Consider the following 9,645-nt stretch of genomic DNA (forward strand, 5'->3'; position numbering starts at 1 on the left):
AAAGGTATCTTAAGAATATAAAACAATTATTTTGTTAAATACTATCCTTGAAACTTATAGAGAAGTTAAAAATGCTATTAAATACGGAAGAGATACTTTAATACCTGAAATTGTCATAGACTTGTTAAGAAGTAAAGAAATGGCAATGGGAGCTGAGAGAGTCCAGAGAAAAAGTGGTGAGGTTCATATGATGAGAGGTAGGTCTCAGTCTAGGTCCCATGATTACCAAAGTGGATACGTGTCTGGTAGTAAAAAGAAAAAAGTTTATCTAGGTCAAAAAGTAAAACTAAAGGTAGAAAATGCTATGAGTGCAGTAATCTAGACACTTCATTAAAGATTGTTATGTTGAGAAAAACAAACAAAAGGAAAATGTTTACGATGAGACAAATGTTATTACTTCTTGTGATGAATTTTGTAAAGTATATGTGTTATTAAATTCTGAAACTACTGAAGTAAATTTGACTGTGAAATCATATTAAAATGAATGGATACTTGATTTTAGTGCATCATTTCATGTTTTATCACATAAAGACTGGTTTGAAAATATGCAAGAATCTGAAAGTGGTCATGCTATTTTGTACAATAATCATGCATATAAAATTGCTGGTATTGGTGATATCATGTTAAAAGTTAACACTGGTTATGTGCTTAAATTACATGGAGTCGGATATATTCCTGAAATGGCTAGAAATATTATTTCAGTAGGAGCATTAGAAACTGATTTACTAGTAGAATTGAAAACAACATGCTTAGAATGATTAAGGGTGCTCTTGTCATATGTAAAGGTACTAAAAGAAACGGTATTTATGTGATCATTGCTGAAATTGTTAAAAATTCAACTTTCTCTATAAATTTGACAAACATTGATGACATACACAAGTGGCACAATAAATTAGCTCACATGAGTATTAAAGGACTTAAACTGCTAAATAATAAAGGTGTATTTGGAAAAGACTGTGTGTCTAATATGCCTTCTTGTGATCAATGTGTACTTGGTAAACATTATATGTCATCTTTTTCATCTGGCATGCACAAAACTACTAAAGCTTTAGAATATATTCATATTGATTTATGGGGGCCTACACTAATCCTACAATGGGTGGTAATAGATATCTTATGTCCATAATTGATGATTATTCCCGTAGGGTGTGGATTTATCTGCGAAAAGATCAAATTGAAACTTTTGAAATTTTCAAAATATGAAAATTGAAAGTTGAAACTCAAACTGGCAAAAAGATAAAATATCTAAGAACTAATAACGGCCTAGATTTCTGTAATTATGATTTTGATGATTCGCGTGAAAAATATGGAATTACTAGACATAAAACTGTTCCTTATACACCTCAACAAAACGAGGTGGCTGAACGTATGAATCGTATTTTACTTGACAAAGTTAGATGTATGATGTTGAGTTCTAGAATTCCTAAATCTTTTTGGGGTGAAGCTGTTATCACTGTGTGTTGTCTGATTAATTTGACACCTTCTACTGCATTAAATGGTGATACTCCACATGAAAAATGGTATGGTAAATGTGCTGACTATACTGTGTTGAAAACTTTTGACTGTACTGTTTTCTCTCATCAAAATGAGGGAAAACTAGAACTTAGAACTAGGAAATGTGTTTTCTTAGGATACCCTGAAGGAGTTAAAGGGTATAGGCTTTGGGATGGAAATCAAAATGGAGTTAAGATCATCATAAGTCATGATGTTACATTTAATGAGTCTGAAATGTTATGTCTAAAATCATAAAGTGACACCTGGAAAGAAAAGACAGCAAGAAAACACTAGCGACGAATCTCAAGTAAAATTAAGGTCCTTAAGTGTTCAAACCCCCACCAATTCAATCGAGGTGGAGCGTCAAAATCCTGAACTAAAAGTTAATTAGAGTGAAAATATTGTGAGAGATGAAGTTATAGAGGAACATCAAGGAGAGCAAAATCCTTCTTCTAATTATCAATTAGCTAGAGACAGAGTTAGAAGAACACATAGAGTGCCTCAAAGGTTAGAATCTGATTTTGAACTTGCTTATGATAGTTATGAAGAACTAGTTGATAAGGAACCAAACACATATGAAGAAGCCTTGAGGAATGAACAATCTGAAGATTGGGTAAAAAATGAAAGAATGAATAAATTCCCTCGATAAGAATCAAACATGAAAATTAGTCCCAAGACCTAGAGACAACTCTATTATTGGGTTTAAATGGGTTTTTAGAATTAATGAGGGAATTACCAAAGGAGAGGGTTTAAGGTTTAAGGCTAGACTTGTGGCCAAATGTTACACACAAAAGGAAGGGGTAGATTATAATGAAATTTTTTTTCCAGTTGTTAAGTATACCACAATTAGGACTATGCTTGCATTAGTTGCACATTTCAATTGGCAACTTGAACAACTTGATATTAAAATTGTTTTTCTGCATGGAGAACTTGATGAAAAAAAATTTATGGATCAACCTAAAGGTTTTGAAAATAAACAAAAACTTGATCACGTGTGTTTTCTTAAACGTTCTTTGTATGGTTTAAAACAATCTCTCAGACAATGGTACGAACGTTTTGATTTGTTTGCTAAAACAATTAATTTTAAAATGAGTGAATTTGATGATTGCTTATACTATCAAGGTAATGCAAACAATAATAACTATATGTTACGTAGACGAACTTAAAGTTGTTAGATGATGTAAAAATTACTTTAAGCAATGAATTTGACATGAAAGACCTAGAAAATGCTAAAAGGATCTTAGGCATAGAAATTCAAAGAGATAGGTCTAATTCAATGTTATGTTTGCATCAGGCTCCATATATCATGAAAACTTTGAAGAAATTTGGCATGAATTAATATAAAGCTGTTACATTACCTTTAGTTAATCACTTTGTATTATCTAAAGAACAATCACTTGCTAATGAATGAAGAGGAAGAGGAATATATGAGAAGAATTCCATATGCAAATGCCATTGGTTCTATAATGTTTCTAATGGTGTGTACTAGACCTGACTTAGCCTTTGCTATTAGTACACTTAACAAGTATATGTCCAATCCTGATCCCAAACATTGGGAAGCTTTAAAATGGCTGTTTAGATATTTGAAAAGAACATGTAATATTGGCCTCAGGCGCAAAGCCAACACCTGGCGAGGGGGAGCGGTCGCTCGTGTTGATTCTGCCGGAATCTGTAGAACCGTCGGGTAGCCGTTCACCACCGACGACGACTTGCAGCAGTTGCAAACTTGCGGCGCCTGGAGAAGGAAGACGATTCAGACGAAGAAGGGCAAATGTCCGTTTGCTTCTTTTTTTTTTTTTTTTTGGTAATTGAGAATTTTGGGCCTCTTAATCTTATTGTTTACCCCAATTGTCCAATGAACCTAGAACTGTGAAATGCCCAAATCCAATTCTCCCAAATTACCAAACGCCCAAACCCTTTCCTCACTTCTTTCGTTCTTTCTCCAGACTACGTGACCTAGCTCCCCACTCCACTTCTCCAGGAGGCAGACGCAGCATTCGCCGCAACCCGAAGCTAAGGCAACGAACGACGTGTTCTACGAGTGCGAGACTTGCTTTTGCTAGCTGCTTCAGTTAACGGACCCTGCGTCCCTACCGATGAGTGGTGATCGTTTCTTTTCTTTCCCTTTTTTTTTTGTTTTGTTTGTTTTTGTTTTGTTCTATTTTTGTTTTGGAAAAACATTTTGATTTTGTTCTAATTTGTTTTCGCTAGCCTATTTCCTACTGTATTTGAGTACTTGACTTGGAGTTGTTGTCTTGTTGATGTTGAGTATTGTCGTATTGAATAACTTAATGTTAATTATGTTATGATTTATTCATTTGGGAATTTATGTTTGCGAAATGTAATTTATGAATTATGATAAGTAATTTATGTTTTATCATGAGTTATATTAATTGATTATTGATTTGAGAATTTATGTTCACGAAATTATATTTGCAAATTATAATTTATGATAAGTAATTTATAATTTTCGTTTGCTTTTTTTTTTTTTTTTTTTTGGTAATTGAGAATTTTGGGCCTCTTAATCTTATTGTTTACCCCAATTGTCCAATGAACCTAGAACTGTGAAATGCCCAAATCCAATTCTCCCAAATTACCAAACGCCCAAACCCTTTCCTCACTTCTTTCGTTCTTTCTCCAGACTACGTGACCTAGCTCCCCACTCCACTTCTCCAGGAGGCAGACGCAGCATTCGCCGCAACCCGAAGCTAAGGCAACGAACGACGTGTTCTACGAGTGCGAGACTTGCTTTTGCTAGCTGCTTCAGTTAACGGACCCTGCGTCCCTACCGATGAGTGGTGATCGTTTCTTTTCTTTCCCTTTTTTTTTTGTTTTGTTTGTTTTTGTTTTGTTCTATTTTTGTTTTGGAAAAACATTTTGATTTTGTTCTAATTTGTTTTCGCTAGCCTATTTCCTACTGTATTTGAGTACTTGACTTGGAGTTGTTGTCTTGTTGATGTTGAGTATTGTCGTATTGAATAACTTAATGTTAATTATGTTATGATTTATTCATTTGGGAATTTATGTTTGCGAAATGTAATTTATGAATTATGATAAGTAATTTATGTTTTATCATGAGTTATATTAATTGATTATTGATTTGAGAATTTATGTTCACGAAATTATATTTGCAAATTATAATTTATGATAAGTAATTTATGTTTTGATGAGGATTGATTATTGATTTGGGAATTTATGTTTACAAAATTATATTTGTGAATTGTGATTTATGATAAGTAATTTATGTTTAGATGATGAATGATTATTGATTCAGAAATTTATGTTTACGAAATTATGTTTGCAAATTGTTATTTATAATAATTAATTTATGTTTTGTGAGTTATGATTATTAATTTGAGAATTTACATTTAGGAAATTAGGATAAATGAAAAAAAAATTAATTGAGAAGATGTTAGCCACTCAATTCAACCCGTGTGTCCTGGGTTATTTTTTTAATCAATTGTAATTGAAAAATAATAGGGTCATCTTGCAGATTATGAAACGAAGTTTTCTACCGAAATGAAAGTCCATACGATTTTGACGTTTAGTTCATTTACATATATATTGAATAACTTTTAATATTATGTAATCAAATTTTAATAAACGATCGGACTATTATGATCGTTGACGGTCAATGGTCAACCCGCCCTAGCTCGACTTCGATCTTGGATTCGCGGGTGATTGGCCTGATATATAAGTTTAGTACTGAAGGAATAAAATTGAAAGGTTTTACTGATACTAACTATACTGATGATAGAGATAATAGAAAATCTAAATCTTCCTATAAGTTTACTTTGTGCAATTCATGTGTTAGTTGAAAATTACAACTTCAATATGTATCCTCTACTGAATTAGAATACATTGCTACTACTAAAGCCTTTAAAGAATCTTTGTGATTTAAAGGTTTATTAAATGAACTTGGTATTTTTAAGGACAATGTGACAATATATTCTAATAGTCAATATGCTCTTCACATGTACTAAACATATAGATGTTAGATTGAATTTCATTAGAGATATGGTTTCTCAATAACTGGTAAAACTTGATTAAGTCATTTTAGAATATAATCCTGCAGATATAAAAATTAAAATGCTCTCATTGGTAAAGTTTAGAAGTTGTCTTGATCTTCTAAACATTAATACAAATTTGAAAGTCTCTTTTCTTATGCTATTTGTTATCGTATCTGACTTGTAGGATGATTTTGCATCAAGATGGAGGTTGTTAGGCATTTTTTGATTAGTGATGCCCAAATCCCCTAGAATATGATAAAAAATTGAGGCTCGTATAACTTTATATGCTATAAGCCCAAGATTGAATAATTAAATCCACATCACAATTGATGTAGCCCAATTATATTGGGTATTTAGAGGTAATCAGTTCATTGGGTTAGGTGCTCAATACCCAACTTAGAGATAATTTGAAAATCACATGTAAATAAAGTGGAAATTGCATGGCAACAGGTGTTTAATATTTACAATTCATACATCAGGGTTTAAGTTTATTTGTTCAAATATCAGGTATTAATTTAATTATAAAACCACTCACCCCTAACTTCCCCATCCCCCAAACCCTAATTATTATTATTTTCTTCTCTCTCTCTACACTCTGTTCTCTCTCTACGCTCTCATTCCTCTGTTATTTTTCTTATACACCATCGAATCACTGCTAGCAGCGACGCCTTGTCAATAGTGACTGCAGCGTGACAACACCGTTCGCACAGCATGACAAGACCTAGCCATTTGTCATCCAATTTTTGAAGACTGCCCCGTACCTACGACGCTCCGTTCACACAATGATCTAAGTGTTGTAGTGACGATCTAAGTGGTGATTTTTGTGGTGTTGGCGGTAAGGTGGTTCTTCATCTTCTCCAATCCACCAACCCATCCCACCCCCCTTAAATTGAACCAAAATCATACCGTCACCACCGCCGTTGTCAATAGCGACAGCCACTCGTCGTCGCTAACTCCAATCCTTTCCACCACCACTCGCTGCCATCCCGAACCACCACCATCATCGACCTAAACCTTAAACAGCAAACACAAATCCACTGTTCATCTTCCAAGTTTCCGAATGAGTCCTTAAGGTACCCAAGATGGAGAATATAACTGCTGAAGCTTAAATGAGACATCCCCATCCAGATTTAAAGTATTTTAGTAAAACTCAAAGAGGCGAATTTTACGAGCCAAATCTTGTTGGAGCCTGTGGAAGGACTATAAATTTACGTACTTGAGTGGGTTCAAAAATAGTGTGGGCAGTGTTTTGCTAGGTTGGTGGGGGGGGGGGACTAGACTAACCCAGGACGACGTGGGATGGAGTCACCACTAAAGAATTTTTCAAATATAGTTTATAGTCTATGGAGTATTGTGATGGATTGGAATTGGGCGTTTGGTGTCTGTAACTGACTATTAAATTGTGACATTAAAATTCAATCATTTGTGACCATCAAATTTGAAAATAATTGATCTGTGATATTAAAATTCGATCATTTGTGACTTAAAAAAGTAATCTGTAACCATAAAATTTGAGAATATGTGACCCGTGACCTGTATTTTTTTGGATTTGCAACCAACGATATAAACTGTAACCTATAAAAATTTTGAATTGTGACATCGACATAATTTGTGACCAATTAATTTAATAATATGTGACTTATAATTGTGTTCATGTGACAATTAATTGTATAAATGTGACCTCATTATATTTAATTAATAAATATTTTTAATTAATTAACTAAAACCTGATTTTTGCATTAGTTAAACGTAATAGCCGATTTTTGAATTGTGCATAGTTAAAACATGAGTTGTGATTTTTTCCCACAAATAAATATTATCGTTATCTTTTTCCAACCATTTATCCCCTTTTTGAGCTCTATCTTTCAATCTTGATTTTATTCTAATCTTGCAAGATTTTTTGGAGAACCCGTTTCTTTCTTGAAGCCTATAAATTGGAGACTCTCCTCTTCATTTTATACACACCAAAAATTGAGAGAAAAACCAAGAAAGAACTCTCCCCGCTTTGTGCAAAACCTGCTCTGCCTTTGCGAATTTGTCTTTGTGACTAAAGATGGCCTTCAAATTGGAGATACCATTGTGGTGTGTATCAATTTTTTTTTTTTTTTTGTCTTGTTTTTCTTTTCTTTAATCTCTACAAATCCTAAACTAATTGGTTGTTTGATTCGATTTTTTAGGTGGATTTGTTGCACACCATTTATTTTTATTTTTATTTTTATCGTATTGAGAGTCTCGTTGATCATTAATTTCTTTAGCTTCCACTACCTCATTGTCGGTTACTGGAAGTTTTTTTCCTTTCTTTTTATTGGGTTTTTAGCACATTTGACTGAATTCTACTTGTAATGTTTTTTCTTAAACACCACATTGTATATAAAATTGATACTTTCTTCTAAGACACTGCTAACTGACATAAATGAGACCTGATTCAATTGATTTCTGGTTCCAGGGAAGCACTTGGAGAATCATGTTATTGGTGGTGTTGTCTATGCGGAATAATTAGAAGGATTTGGTGGTAGCCTGCGTGTCCATCGGTGGAACCTTAAATTGCATGATGAAATGAAAGTGCAATGTGCATATTCATATTTCAGTGACATAACAGTTTTGAACAACAGTCACTATGTTTTGGTGGATCATCTTCAAAATAAATTTTTACAAGTTTTATGTTGTCTTTAGGAACAGATTATTGTCCGGTTTATATTGATCATATGTTGGCTATTTAGAGTTGATGACATCTTTTACTCTTTAAGTAGCACCATTTCTTAATTATTTTTGTAGAATTGGTTTCCTAGTGGTGTTTAAAATTGTGGTGATACGACCTTTATGGCTTTAAGGAAGAGTTATTTTTCATTCTTGTTACTTTTTGATCCCTTCATCGCAGGCGGCAGGCCCAATTATAAAAAGTTGAATAATGCAGTGCGTGAACTTGCTACGAACAAGGAATTTCTTTAATCTCAAGTAAGTGAATAAGTTATATTTCAATGTGAAATATCATTCATGCTACATTAAAAAGTGAGAGAGACCATTTTCAATTCTATTAAACTGCTGTACTTCATTTTACATTTGACACAGGGCATCACCAGCCTATCTGGTGTTTTGTCTCTTCAATTTTTGTGTGAATTTCTACTTCCTGGTGGGCTATAGACATAATATTTTTTATGGGTTTGACATTGAGATCTGCTCTGTGCTAGTAAATGGCTGATTTTTAAAATTCAACATGGGGAATATTGACTGTAAAGTTATGATAAAATGGTGAATACATTAAGCCAACGATATTCTGTTTAAGCTAAGCAATTTTAAGCTCAATTCTTAAAGGTTGAACCCCAATCTTGAAAGCCCTCATCGCCCCGCCCCTAGAGCTTTGTGAGGTAGGTAAATCGCGGGATGTGCCATAGCAGATCAGAGAACAAGAGTTACATATACACTGCGCCTACAAGGAGTCTAATTCCATGTTTCAGGAATACTTTAAGCTCAATTCTTTATCCTCTCTCAAGTTGTTTGAGACACACGTCTTTGCCCTTGCAAGTTCTGTATAAAGAAGATCTATGATGCACCGACACATGATTTTTCAAAAAAGTACAAACACGACAATTAGTCGACACATTGATTAAATTCTTTAAAAAACTTCATTTATATAATATAAAATTTTTTATACTTGTTATTAATTTTTTTGTTGAAATCTTTTAGATATGATTAATTATTTATTATTTACTAATAATTTTGAGTTAAAAATATATAATATTTTTAATAAAGAATGAAAAGAAAACTTTATGGTAGAGTGTTCGAGGAGTGTCAGTATCGACACGTGTTGGACATAGATACGCAACTCTAATTGAAGTGTCCGTACTACAGAGTGAAAGATTAATGGAGATCATAGTTATTGTTCTGTTGATCACTCTCTTGAGAAGCACTATTCGTATTGAAAACCTGAAACGATACAAATAGGAATCTTGAGTGCTCTTGTGATGGTGAGATTTTAAAATTTAGAAGGAAGACTAGCTTTAAAGAACTCAAAAGTTTTGAATTAAGCCGATGTTGAAATTTTTTGATGCCTCTTCGTGCTTCTCCTCCCTTGGTTCCAGCCGATTGATCTTAATGTACTTTTGGCTCCCCCCCCCCCCCCCCCCCCCCCACCCCCCGCGCC

Source organism: Olea europaea, chromosome 1 (assembly GCF_002742605.1).
Source record: "Olea europaea var. sylvestris chromosome 1, O_europaea_v1, whole genome shotgun sequence".
Classification (NCBI taxonomy): Eukaryota; Viridiplantae; Streptophyta; class Magnoliopsida; order Lamiales; family Oleaceae; genus Olea; species Olea europaea.